We start from the raw sequence: 14,858 nt of genomic DNA on the forward strand, positions 1-14,858 counted from the left end.
TGACAAGTCTCTTTGTTCACGATGAGATGATTTGTGTGGCTTGAGAATTAAGTTGATGTTCTTACTTGCTGTGTCTATTTTGACATATCTTCCATTTATCAGCATTCCCAAAGTTATTACCAGAGTCAACCAAAGTAGAAGAAAAAGCACACCCAACACAATCCAAAGTTCAATCCATGGTGAAACCAAATAGGTCTTTTCCAGGTGATGAAAAAGGTCTGTTGCTTGTTCTTTCAAAGTTCTTTTTACTGGCGCAGTTTTAGGTTCGCTCGGATCCTTCGAAAATGTATCAAAGTTAATGAAATAGCCAGAGGCAGTTCTGTCAATTGTTGGGATTGCATCTGGATTCGTTGAAATCGCTGGAACCTCAGGATTACTTGTAAAATTTGTGTTGTTAGATGCTACTTCATTGTAGACAGGCGTTTCTTGACAAACTGTTATTTTGGATTTCAAGAGGTACAAGTTCCATAGCTTTGTTGCTTAGTCCTTCATTTCGCACTGCAGATTCTTCAAAGGTGATGAGTCTCTCAGTTTGAACCTCTTGGATAGTAGCCAGAGCTGGGCATCTGCTACATTGGCGGAGTCCACTTGGCCTACTGCTTATGATCGGCCACATGAGGTGGTTTGACCAGGTTGATAGACACAAACCTGTTCTCCTTTTTCCCAGCAAGGGGCGGCAGTAATACTGTTCTTGATCCGTGGATTGCTAGGACAGGTACTGGTTGTCAGTAAGAAGGCCCAAATTCCTTCTTGTCCGCGATCTTTTCTCTGACCAGATCACCAAGCTTTGGGATCCAGACAGGCCTTGCTGGGATGGTCGGTTTCTCTTCAGTGGTGGTTGGTTTCAGGAACACATTACTTTGTTTTGTTCTTATTTCATTTAAGTCCTGTAAAACAGCCAAGCGATCTTTGATGTCAAAGAGTTTGTGGTCTACCAATCGAGGTCCGCCAGTAACATTCTGGTCCCAAAAAGGACTTCCTATGTAGTGATACCCCCTAGAGAACTTCTTGGCAGATTGTTAAGACTACGTTGGACACTTATTAGATGTTTGACCCACCCGTCAGCTGAACCTAATACCTTAGCTGTTATAGATTGCTTTATGTCTCGTTTTTTTCTCTCCACTACCGAATTTCCCTCAGGATGGAATGGACTAGAGTACCGCAATGCAACGCCCAGATTGGCCATGGCCTCCTGGTAATCTCGAAAGGTAAACGCAGGACCTTGGTCAGAATGTAGCGTGCCGATAAAGAGTCTTAAATCTTTAATAACAGTTTGAGCGTTAGCCGAGCTCTGAGGCCACATCCAAATGAATCTTCAACAAGAATCCACTGCGATCATGATATATTTATAGTTGCCATCACTCTGTATGGGACCGCAAACGCAAGCTAATGGTTTATCTGAAATCAACCGGGGCGTCTGCGCAGGACGTTTTACAGAAGAGACTTTCATCTTTTGGCATATTTCACATTCCAAAACATAGTGTTCGAGGCATATGAGCTGCAGATACTGCACTGTGCATTAGATCGTCAGCTGGTGTTGGGCTTGGATGATTGCATGTTGTTGTCGTCTTGGAAGAAGTCTTTTGTAGTCACGAGATAGGTGACTCCTCCCTTGGACGATAGTGCGCAAGGGCATCGGCTCCATCCTTAGATTGTTTTTTTCCGCCACTGGGTTCGGATGAACTTTTTCCGCTCCGGCTCGACATCTACTTTTCAAGTACTTCGAAGCGCAAAAACTTATTAAAACTTCACCTAACTACCTTCGATATCGACTAACATTGTTTTCGACTCCATCAGCTCGATTCGGGTCATCGACGTGGGCCGTTGGGCCTATCCACGCCGTGAGGCCTACACCTTATGGAAAGGACGCCATTCAAGAAATGCCCCTTGTGTGGAGCAAAGTTTCAATGCAGTGGCCACCACGAGGTCTGTAACCTGTGCTTATCGCCAGAACATGACGAATCCAGCTCTACAGCCTGCGCGTCCTTTCGATCCAAGAAAACCATCCGAGATCGGCGGGCCCATCAACACGACATGCAGAGATCAGCTCCAGAACCTGTGGATATCTTCAACGAGGAGGTTCCGCTCGTTCCCGAAGAGGATTCAGATGATCTCCAAATCATCATATCAGAGGCAGACGGCTGAGACGACTCCATACCATTGGGTCAGTGTGTGAGTACTACTGCCCCTGCATCACACACAGCACCCAAACTGAAGGCAAAGGTCAACACTCCGCCTCCTGGGCCCAATTGAGACCGAAAAATCACTTTGAAAGCCCTGCCATCGAGCCCGGCTCCGAAGAAAATAAGTAAGCCTTCCGGCAGCTCCTTACCGAGCAAGCTGCGCGTGTCGATCCCACCAGCTCCATCGACACCGAAACCGAAAGAAGTCGAGGCTCCGTCGACTTCTAAAGACAAAGGTGCTAAGCCAACGTACGACGCCTCGAAGCCGACGAGACCAGCTTCCACTCTGATGATCACCTTCGGTATCGAAACCGACAAGCCCTGATTCCGATGCACCCAAGTGCTCGAAACAGCCTACCACACCGAAAACAACACCTTCGGTGCCGAAAACTATGCCAAAGGGCACTGTAACGCCTCCTAAGGCTAAAGACAAGCAACAAGGTTACACAAGGAGAAGAACTTTTCCAAACTGATCCTCTGCAAAAGAAGATCTACATTGACCCAAAGACAGATGCTGTATCCACCATACCACACAAGAAGAGGAAGGCAGATACAACACCCACTGTAGTACCTACCAAGAAGAAGGACTCTGCCACATCTCCTATCACCCTTCTTCTCCTATACTTCCTTCTCCTTCATCCCCTGTTCCTCTTAACAATTCACCACAGTTTTCCCCTCCACATGCTCCTCTTCTGTCTTCACACTTACCTCAAAATGATCAGTATAGTTTAGGAAGAGGGTTAGACCCAGATAAGCCGATCCCATACCCTATAGATGATACAGACTGGGAGTACCCGAACCCACAGAATGCACCAGATATTCCTGACCAACAGTCATACCAATCAAAACCTTCACCCTCAGAAGATAATATTAGTTTTGGACACCTACTGAACAGAGCTGCCATTTACCATGGAGTCACTATGCACTCTGATGAGGCAGTGGAAGATTTTTGTTTAGACACATTTGAACAATCGCAAAGGTCTGTTCAAATTCTTCCTATGATTAAAGGGGTCATCAAACACGCTCCAGAGATATTTTAAGACCCTGTACGTACTAGGATCCTAAACCCTAGAATTGAGAAAAAATATAGGCCTGCACCTGCAGATCCAGCCTACATTAAAGGACAACTACCATTAGTTTCACTAGTTGTATCAAATGCTAGGAAAAGGGAAAATTCACAAACGTCAGGTGAGACACCCCTACCTGACAAAGAATCTAAAGTAATAGATGCTTCAGGCAAAACAATAGCTGCGCAAGCTTCTAACCTATGGCGTATAGCTAACACACAAGCCCTCCTCTCAAGATATGATAGGACTCATTATGATCAGTTAGAGAAACTACTGGAACATCTACCGGACCAATATAAGGCGCAGGCAAACGACCTTATACAAGAAGGCAAGCTAATTTCCAATGCCTCAATCAAGTGTGCACTTAATGTGGCAGACATTGCGTCCAGAGCTGTCAACACTAGTGTCATACTTAGAAAACATGCGTGGCTACTCATTTCAGGATTTAAACAGGAAGTGCAAACTACCGTTTTAAATCAACCATTTAATCAAAAACAATTGTTCGGACCAGAGGTAGACACAGCACTTAAAAAGATGAAGAAGGATACATATACTGCCAAATCTATGGGAGCTTTACAGTCCACACAAGCTAAAAGTTTCTTTCGTCGCGCCTTCTACAGAGGAGGCTCCAAACAGTCTGGAGCAGACAATACAACATCCTTCAAATCAAACACACAAACATCCTCTTACAAAGGATATTTTAGAGGAGGATATAGAGGAAACAACAACAAAGGAAAAGGTCGGAGTAACAACAATGATCGAACCTCCTCCAACACAAAACAGTGACTTTCCTCTGCTCCCCAACAGCATTCCACTCCTGTGGGGAGCAGATTACCACAGTTCCTACCTGTCTTGAATTCCATCATAACAGACAAGGGGGTAAGACAATTATCCAGTCTGGCTACTGCCTGGAACTTACTGCAACCCCTCCACACATACCACCCAGACAGCGTCCAATGTCGGCAGAACACCTTACTCTGCTCAAACAAGAAGTCCTGTCACTTCAAAAGGACGCAATAGAAATAGTTTATTTACAACACCAAGAAACAGGGGTTTACTCGCAGTATTTTCTAAAACCCAAGAAAGATCGGGCACTAAGACCAATTCTAGACATCAGGCCCCTCAATCATTACATAAAATCAGATCATTTTCACATGATCACTTTACAACAAGTGCTCCCACTGCTGCAACAAGGCGATTTCCTTACAACACTAGATCTAAACGACGCCTACTTTCACATTCCTATGCATCCTGCTCACAGGAAGTATCTAAGGTTTGTACTAGAAGGACAACATTATCAATTCAAAGTCCTTCCATTCGGAGTTACATCAGCACCAAGAGCATTTACAAAATGCCTATCAGTAGTAGCAGCACATCTAAGGAGACAACAAGTACATGTCTTCCCTTATCTAGACGATTGGCTGCTGAAAGCCAAGTCATTCAATCAGTGTCTTCAACATACACATCAAACAATTCAAACATTGCACGACTTAGGGTTCACAATCAACTACACCAAGTCACACCTGCAACCCTCTCATATACATCTGTGTCTAGGGGCTACAATAAACACGTCTACAGCTCTAGCGTATCCCAGTCCAGCAACGATACAGAGCATTCAGTCCTTTGTCACAGTCTTCCAACATCAACAATCTCTGCAAGCCAGAGTGTTCATGAGACTGATAGGCATGAAGGCATCTTGCATTTTCATAGTACCATATGCAAGACTGCAGATGCGTCCGTTACAGGAATGTCTAGCACAACAATGAAACCAGGCTCAGGGGCAACTAACAGACCTGGTGTTGGTAGACAGCCGCACACATCGCTCTCTGCAGTGGTAGAACGCCAAAAACTTGACAAGGGGGGCGACCGTTCCTCGAACCAGTTCCACAAATAGTACTCACAGCAGACGCATCTCTCACAGGATGGGGAGCCTGCACCTTGCAGCAATTGCAGCATATTTACAAAACAGATAACATCAGTCTCTTTTTAGAGTTAAAAAGAATCATTCCCCCAGGTTACCACCTTCTCCAGTGTGGAACCTAAATGTTGTTCTTACAAGACTCATGGGACCACCTTTTGAACCTTTACACAAATGTGAACTGCAATTCCTCACATGGAAAACAGCTTTCCTTATTGCTATTACCTCTCTTAGGAGAGTTAGTGAGATACAAGCTCTCACAATACAAGAACCTTTTTTACAGCTACATCGTAACAAAGTGGTTCTGAGAACTAATCCTAAATTCCTGCCAAAAGTCATTACTCCTTTTCATTTAAACCAATCTGTAGAGTTACCTGTGTTTTTCCAAAACCATCACTCTGTAGCAGAAAGAGCTCTACACACACTAGATGTCAAAAGAGCTCTTCTCTACTATATAGATAGGACTAAATCTTTTAAAAAACAAAACAATTGTTTGTATATTTCTCTCCACCTCATAAAGGCAACCCCATCTCTAAGAGTGGAATTGCAAGGTAGATTGTCAAATGTATACAAATATGCTATCAAAAAGCAAAATGTACATTAACAGTTCCTCCTAAAGCACACTCCACATGCAAAATAGGAACATCAATGGCTTTCTTAGGGAACATCCCCCTAGAAGACATATGCAAGTCAGCGACATGGTCTACAACACACACATTCACTAAACACTACTGTATTGATGTGCAAGCCAAGCAGCAAGCTGCAGTAGGCCAAGCTGTCCTTAAAATTCTTTCAAACTACTGCAACATATACAGGTGACCACCGCTAGGGACACAGTGCTGCACAATCGATGCACAGTGTGTTATCTGCAGCTCATATGCCTCGAACAGAAAATGCTACTTACCAGTAAGCATCTGTTCTTGGCATGTAGAGCTGCAGATTACTACACGCCCTCCCGCCTCCCCGGGACCTGTATCTGTTCCAGTTTTCATCTTACTTAGATGCACTTGCATGGACATCTTTCTATTTCCTTCTACTAACTCCATAATTTCCCATCATGGCGAAAAACAATCTAAGGATGGAGCCGATGCCCATGCGCACTATCGTCCAAGGGAGGAGTCACCTATCTTGTGGCTACAAAAGACTTCTTCCAAGACGACAACAACATGCAATCATCCGAGCCCAACACCAGGTGGCGATCTAATGCACAGTGTAGTAATCTGCAGCTCTACATGCCAAGAACAGATGCACACTGGTAAGTAGTATTTTCCTTCTGGTTTGTTTCCTTCGCGGCTTCATCAGCCAAATAATTCCCTGCAACGTGAACGCATTCATGTTGATGACTCAGCCTATGTATCACATGAGTGTTTTGTAGTTCTTGTCGTAACTGAACTACTTGTTCCCAAAGCAACTTATGCTTAATTGTGCCACTCTTTGCATCTTTGTAACCGTTTTGAATCCAGTTTTGGAAGTATTCATTGTAAGATTGAACACAATAATGCGAATCGCACACTATGAGTGTGGGGAATTCGCGGTCTGTGTTCTCAAGCGCCATCTTGAATGCTTGTAGTTCAGCTCGCTGAGCTGTACAATCTCCTAGAGATTAAGTTTTAGTAACCATTGGTCGGAATTTGCCATCGTGGCAACAACCTTTAACGATCGTGCAGGCCGCACTATAGGCGTGTTTACCCTCCGTAGCGGGTTGAGCTGATCCGTCACTATAAATGATACATTCATACTGTTCTAGAGGCAGAATTTCAGTAGGCAGAGGACATTCTTGTTCGTATTGTAAAAATGCTTGTGTTTTCAAATAAGTCTCAAAAATATAGTTAACGTCTGTTGCAGCAAGAGCATTAACCCATTGTATCCATCTCGGATGTAAAGCTTTAGCATTAGGTGTAACGACCATAATGCGCTTACCCTGTGCGAGGGCTCTATCTTTTCGCTACAGCAGTTTGAACAGCTGTCACAATTTTTTCTGTGAATTTCATTTCTGCTTGTGTGTACAAATGTGATTTGTAAGCTATTGGTACTTTTTTACCTTCGTTAAAAGTTAAGTACGTGAATCCGCATTGTCCTGGAATGATTCGGATCACTAACTTACATATGTTTACACGTGTTTGCAAATGTTTTCTCACTAACATCTCTGTTTGCAATGAACGCAAAATTTCAGTGTGTTTTGGTGTCCAATTAACTGTTTTAAAATCAGGTTTGATTAATGCGTAGAGAGGTTCTGCGTAATTTAGAATGTAATTTCTTCCGAAATTCAGAAAACCTAGAATCGACTTAGTTTTTCAGCGTTTTTGGAGGTTGGAGCAGCGCTCATTTCTTTAGAAAGTTTGCTGCCAGTCTTTTGCCTTCACTTGAAAGTTCGTATCCTAAAAAATGGACATTGAGGTGGGCAATAATTGATTTCTTAAAATTAAATTTATACCCTTCATAGGCAAAGCCCAATATAATGGTGTTCACCCTGTTCAAGTGCCTATCCAAGTCATCATCTGTCAGATAGATGTCATCGACATATGACAATGCTTCATCATCATAAGTTTGTAGAAACTCTGTTACCCTCGCTTAGAATAACCCAGGACTATTCTTGAATCCCTGAGGGAGACAACAGAAGTGACTCTGTGTCCCCATGATTGAGAAAGCGGTCAAATACCTACTTTCTGGTGCAATGTTTTGACATAAGAAACCGTTACAAATATATAATGTACTTCATATATTGCATGCCTGCCACTGAGTGCAATATCACGTTTATAAAACTCTCGCACACCAGTAGCAGTGGGAGGCGGGAAGCAGAGTCATGGCAAGGGATGCTTCTGTGGCAACCATCTTCTGTTACTAAAAACAGTTATCTAAAGGCTAGTGTCCAACAACTTGCAATGTGAATGCTGCGGGGAGGGGGGATTGGGCAACACTTAAAGCCTGGCACATCACAGCACAAAGTAGCCTTTCAGACTATAAGTTATTGTTCAAGCCACTCAGTCTGGTGTGTTGCATAAGCCTACCATCCTGCAGGACTCAGCAATATTTACTCAGGCGTGCAACTGTGTATTTTATTTATAGCATTTGTATAGCGCTCTGTAACCCTACGATTCAGAAAAGGGGGTGGTGATGAACAGAGTGTCTGAATTAAGCAGACCACTCTTACCCAGTCCAAAGATCAGGGCTTGATCCATCACCGTTTTTTAGCTCACTGCACCATCCCAGCTCAGAACTTGGCTATATGCAAATTAGTCTGACCCTGGCCCAGTGCATCATGGGAACAGGGCAGACCAAACTACCAAGCCAATTCTTATACTGGGAAGGAAACAAGCTTCCGGGGACCGGTTTCTGGCATTTCAGCCGTCTTCGGCCCGGCTTGCTTGAATCCTGATGGTGCAATGAGCAAGGGACTCACATCTGAGTATACCCTTCCACGCTTATGGTGGACACAAATGATTCAGAAAAGGGGGTGGTGATGAACAGAGTGTCTGAATTAAGCAGACCACTCTTACCCAGTCCAAAGATTAGGGCTTGATCCATCACCGTTTTTTAGCTCACTGCACCATCCCAGCTCAGAACTTGGCTATATGCAAATTAGTCTGACCCTGGCCCTTAGATACGGACTATGCTTGCACAATATTTTCTGCACTACCCATCTGTTCTGTGTTAAATCCTTTGCAGCGCCATAATTTTCAGGACAGACAGTTACAGTGTGCTGTGTCAGTAACTCCCCCATTCTAAGTCCTCTATCAGAGCTGCAGCTGAGTCTTTGGTCAAACGGGCGATTCCTCAATCTTAGTCTTTGCAGTGCTGCAGCTGCGTCTTTGGTCACACTGGTAATTCCTCATTCTAAGTCCTCTAAGCAGTGCTACAGCTGTGTCTTTGGTCACACAAGTAATTCCTCATTCTTAGTCCTCTAAACAGTGCTACAGCTGTGTCTTTGGTCACACAGGTAATTCCTCATTCTTAGTCCTCTAAACAGTGCTACAGCTGTGTCTTTGGTCACACAGGTAATTCATCATTCTTAATCCTCTAGGTAGTGCTGCAGGTGCTTATCTGGTCTTGTCAGTAACTCCCCCATTCTAAGTCCTCTAGACCGTGCGCAGCTGTGTCTCTGGTCACCCTGGGCGAAGCACTACGCTATGCTCGCATAGTTTGCCAAGTTTGCGCAACTTCGCACTATGCGAGCTGCACGTAGCACAGTGCGAACACGCGTAGCGTAGTGCAGCGGTCATTTTTTGCTTGTTCACGGTCCTCAACGTCATGTTCGCGACCGCGAGCAAGCAAAATGACATCCCGGCGAGACTCTCAGCGCGGGTAGGTCAGGTTTCTCATTGCAAGTGGTCGTGCATGCTCGCGACCGCTCGTGATGAGAAACTACCAGTTCGCGTTGAGAAAGCTGCCGCTCGAGTAAAAATCTACTCCAGCGGCAGAAAACTACAGCTTGCACTGTGCAGGATGCAGTTTTCAATGATTGCACAGTGCCGGATGCTTGTTCGCACTGTGCAATCATTGAAAATGCATCTTGCACAGTGCGAACATGCTACTACGCAGCTCGCGTAGTGCTACGTAAAGTTTGCGTAGTGCGAAGTGCACTTCGCGTAGCTTCGCGTGGTGCTACTTCGCGAACTACGCCCACCCTTAATTCTTAGTCCTCTAGGCAGTGCTGCAGCTGCTTATCTGGTCTTGTCAGTAACTCCCCCATTCTAAGTTCTCTAAACAGTGCTGCAGCTGTATCTTTGGTCAAACAGGTAATTCCTCATTCTTAGTCCTCTAGGCAGTGCTGCAGCTGTGTCTCTGGTCACAGTGGTAATTCCTCATTCTAAGTCGTCTAGACAGTGCTGCAGCTGTGTCTTCAGTCACACAGGTAATTCCTCATTCTTAGTCCTCTAGGCCGTGCTGCAGCTGTCTCTGTGGTGACAGTGGTAATTCCTCATTCTTAGTCCTCTAGACAGTGCTGTTAGCTGCTTGTCTGGTTCGGTCTGATATTCCTCATTCCAAGTCCTCTAGGCTGTGATGCAGCTCGGTCTCTCTTCATACACCCACTACACTCCAAAACAAAAAACATAGGTAAAAGACATTGTCATTTTCAACGCCAATAGCTCTAACTCTCAAAAAATGCGAGACCTATTGCATTGCAAATGCTTGTTATACTTCTATGCACATTTCTTGATCTCTAATCCAGAATTCACATTGGACAGGCAAGCTTTCTGTGACTCCAGATAAGTCGTGATTCATTCACTACAATATTTAATTACGATCATGTCAAACACAGGACTTAAAATATGTATCTTTTGTATTGCACAGGCTGCACTTGTTTTTAGAACTGAGGAAGACCCAATCTTATGTTTTAAGAAAACACTACTAGCAAGGGTCAAAACTTCAACTATATACATATGTTGTGCCCCGTATTTACTCTAAACACAACACAAAGTATTCACTCTAACACTAGCCGTTGTTATTCATAGACTTACGGAACAATATAGGCATTATATCGAATGAATTATTTTCATATATTTTTTGTTGTGTTCAAAGTCAATTGATCATACTGCATGATGATGACTTCCCTTCAATGTCACTTTCAAAGACAGCCTTGATAAATTATTTTCCTGTAAACCTCTGCCTATGAATAACAATATATGTAGGAAACCAGACTCCTGTGTGTTTGAAATTATTTAGTGAAAGGTCAAAGTTGTGAAGCAGAATATAAATAGTTGGATATATCATTTCCTTCCTTCTGACAACCGTTGTAGCTCCATATTATGAGCTTAAAGCAGGGAAGGACATTAGAAACTGCTGCCAGAGTGTTTGGTGGTTGTGGAAGATGGTGGGCGTGAGGAGGAAGATGGCGCGTTGAACCGCACCGATGGGGGTGTGTTCTCTGCCGTGCACCTGACCGCCGCTGTTCTTGCCAGCCCTCGGCTCAGCCTAGTCATCCAGCTGGGAGACTTGAGCGTGTGAATTTGTGTGGGTGCCCGTCCCTTTCTCTGTATCTACTCCATTGCGGATGGCTGCATGATCCCGTGAGGGTGTGCACTTCGCTGCGCTCCAGCCCGCTGCCGATAGAACCTTTGTCTACCTGCTGATGGAGACTGACCGACTGACTGGCTGTTCAAGAGGATCTGCTGCCAGCTATCTTCAGCTCCAGAGTAGCTCTCGTTTATCTAACGCTATGGCACAAAAAAGGAAGGGAACTGTGCTGTGGGGGAGGCGATGAGCCTGCGGAGCTACTAAGGGGAGCAATATGGATGCCCCAGAGCAGGAGAGCAATAAGGAGGAAGAGGTCTGCTCAATGTAACATGTCATGTGAAATTGCATGTTGGGCGCCCAATTTTCAAAGTGTTGCAATCTGAAGCAGCGAAGGACTATCTACAGCATGTACCAAAGAACAGCCAGCTGTTGGCAACACCCTATTAGTTGATGCCAGGGGTCAGGGCTAGGGCTAGGGCTTCGGCGTCAGTCTGGCAACCTGGGTATGTAGATATGTGGTCATGAGCCCCTCCCCTATTGTGGTTGCCCCTGGCCCCGAGGTTTGGGTTAGCTCCTACATGGGCAGCCGTGAGGAAGGAGACCAGCCTGCTCTGATGGGCAGGGGTAATAGTAAACAGAAGTCTACAGAGCCGCATAGAATACATCAAAGTGGCAAAACTCTGAGGAAACAGCAGACAAACAAGTCAGGAACCTCTGGGGCAAAGGGTAGCCCCTTCAGGAGTTGGGATACATCCAAGGTGGACGTGAAGGCACTTATCTCCCGTCAGTCATCAGTTCAAGCGGCCGTTGCATATTATGAGCTTAAAGCAAGCAAGTAAATTAGAAACTGCTGCCGGAGTGCATGGTAGTAAAAGATGGCCACAGTCTCACAGCCTCGGCCCTGGTACCACTGAACCTGCTGCAATAAAGAAAGCTATTCCTTAGTGTCAACATAGGGAGGAGCAAGCCATGAAACAAAAATGCAAACAATGTAAAATGCAAGCAAATGAAACAAATACAAAATTGCAACCAAACGAAAATATATGCCAATCCGTAGTCTGATAACAGCTTCACATTTGCCAATTGCGGTATGCTGGCAGACTTGGCACAAACATCTGTATCCTGGCTGGTGCGAGATAATCCAGCAGTCTGGTAGGAGAACAGCTTGCAGTGTTGATGTCTTTCATTATATACGTGTATTGATTTCAGTCAGTGTTTGGAGATCGCTAATGAGATGTAGATCTCATGGTACTGCAACTTCGTACAGGTCATGTTTATTTAGCTGGAAGATGAGACTGCAGCCAGGTTATCTCATAAGGATATCAGGCATGTTAGTTTGATTGGCCTTGTGACCGACACATCACATCCTAGCAGTGGTCCACGTCATGCTGGTGTTGAGCACTGGCAAAGCAAAAGAACAGGTGTTGAGAGAGGTCTCTGCTGGTCCCTCTTTTTGTGTAGTAGACGGCTCCCCTTCAGTAAAATAAAACTAGAACCAAACAAAATACTTTGGTGACAGACTTGGGGGCAAATCTGGCTCATGTTAGGGGGTAAAGGAAAGGAAGACAGGGACTAGGAAGAGAAAAGGGACCGAGGACCATGGAAACCAGAGCTAGGTGACCAAGGAAACCAGGGACAGGTAGACAAGAACCAGGTCTCAAAGGGTAATGAAAACCAAACACAAGGGGGCAAGAAAAATAGAACTAGATAACAAGAACTATGACCAGGTGGACAATGAACATGAGGCCCAGTGCAAGGTGGAGATGGGCCAAGCTGACCAAGGTCCAGGAAGCCCGCAGTCACATCACTAGGACCTGCATTAACTAGAGCGTGAGATCAGGGAGGTCCAGAGACTATATAAATAGGTCTGCTTTGGCCTTGTACAAAAAAATCAGGAGAAGGTGCACTAGGTTAAATGGACAAGGACAAACAAGACCAGTCATTGTGGGCCTAGCTATGGAGGAGGGGCACCGGGAGAACCAGGACCAGGTGGAAAAGAAACAGGAGGAAATCCTCCAGGTTCCTAAGGATCATAGTCATAAAGATCACTACAAGAACGATCAGAACAGGGCGTAGGAATTGCAGGATTAAGAGGACCAGGGGGTCTAGGACCAGGTGTACATGGACCATGACGACTGCAGTCAGTTGGCCAGTGACTAAGGCCAGGAGGTTAAGGGGCCAGGACAACCAGGGAATGCAGGACTGAGAAGACGAAGGAAACTATAACCCATGAAGACAAGAACCAGGAGTCTCAGGTACAAGAACAAAGACGAGGAGGACAAAGAATACTAGGACATGACCTAGCAGCACTTTGACCTCGAGAACGAGCTGAAGAGACAGCATTACCAGTGGGAACTGGAGGACAAGGCCCAGGAGAAGAAGCATATGGATCAAGACCTGGATAGCCAGACGCTAATGGTTGAGACCAGTTCCTGAAAAATCTTCAAAACACCGGTAGATGTCTCATACTGGCTGAAGATGAAGGGGATGTCCCAGGTCCCAAACTGTACCCTGTCATGCCAAGACTGACACAACCTGTGTTAGAAGAGAGGACCGCATAGGTCCTCCAATAGCAACACTTAACAAAGGAATGTAGTATGGGAGATCCTGCGCAGGGTAGTGTATGAGGTTCTACAGGTCAAATATTCCAATAAGTGTGAATGCTCAAGGATAACATACAACGACTACCCCACATTGTAAAAATGTAGAACAAAGTCCACATATAATACAAATTTTAAAATTGGCAGCCTGGGCAAAAACACTAAAGTAAGAGCACATATAAAGATTTGGCTCTTAGTCCGTTTAGTTTTTTCTAGTTTTATTCCAAGGTCATACATCCACATTCCAATCTTCTTAACGTTTGTTGTCCAAGCCACAAACCATGCCAACACGTGTTTTGTCTGTACGGCAGTAAGCCATAGACTTCATCAGGAAGAAAACAGACAGCAAACAGCCACATTACAATATGTAACACCCTGGACTTGTATAGATGGTACAGTCCCTCGGCCGTATTATCTTACCCATTGATGAACAGGCGTTGTAAGAATCAGAAAAAGAAAACCATCCCCAAAACCATGCATAAGTGCTCCTATACTAAACAGCATTGTTAAGAGATATTGTGAAAAAAGGTAGTCCAGACCAAATCCACCACACCACTTAGTGCTCATAATGAAATCAACATACACTTACCACTTAGGAAAATTTAGCATAGAAAATATAGTCTTAAGATGTTATGTTATGTTATGTTATCTTAATTTATTTCTTCTATAGCGCTCGGCTACTCCTAGGAGCATCCCGGGTCTTTGGCGAAGAATATCAGCAGGTAGAACAACAACATAACAGCTAAAACGCAGACAGAAGAAGGAAAAAAACTATTTAGTAAAAAGCCACGTTTTTAGGTCCTTCCTAAAAACAAGAAGGCTGGGAGCCTGTCTCAGGGACAGTGGTAGTTCGTTCCAAGCCTTCGGGGCTAGGTAACGGAACGACCGACCTCCCATTCTTACGCGCCTAATGGCAGGAACTGTCATCTTGGACAAGCAGGATGACCTCAGGGTCCTGCTGGGTAAATACCGGGAAAGGCGTTTCCCAATGTACTTGGGGCCTGTGCCATGTAGAGCTTTGAAAGCCAGTGTCAGGCTTTTAAAGAGAATCCTCTTTGAGATAGGTAACCAGTGTAAGGTATTCAGTAAAACAGTGGCACCTGCTCTTCTCGGGAGTCCATAGATGGCTCGGGCT

Source organism: Lissotriton vulgaris, chromosome 1_1 (assembly GCF_964263255.1).
Source record: "Lissotriton vulgaris chromosome 1_1, aLisVul1.2, whole genome shotgun sequence".
Taxonomy (NCBI): domain Eukaryota; kingdom Metazoa; phylum Chordata; class Amphibia; order Caudata; family Salamandridae; genus Lissotriton; species Lissotriton vulgaris.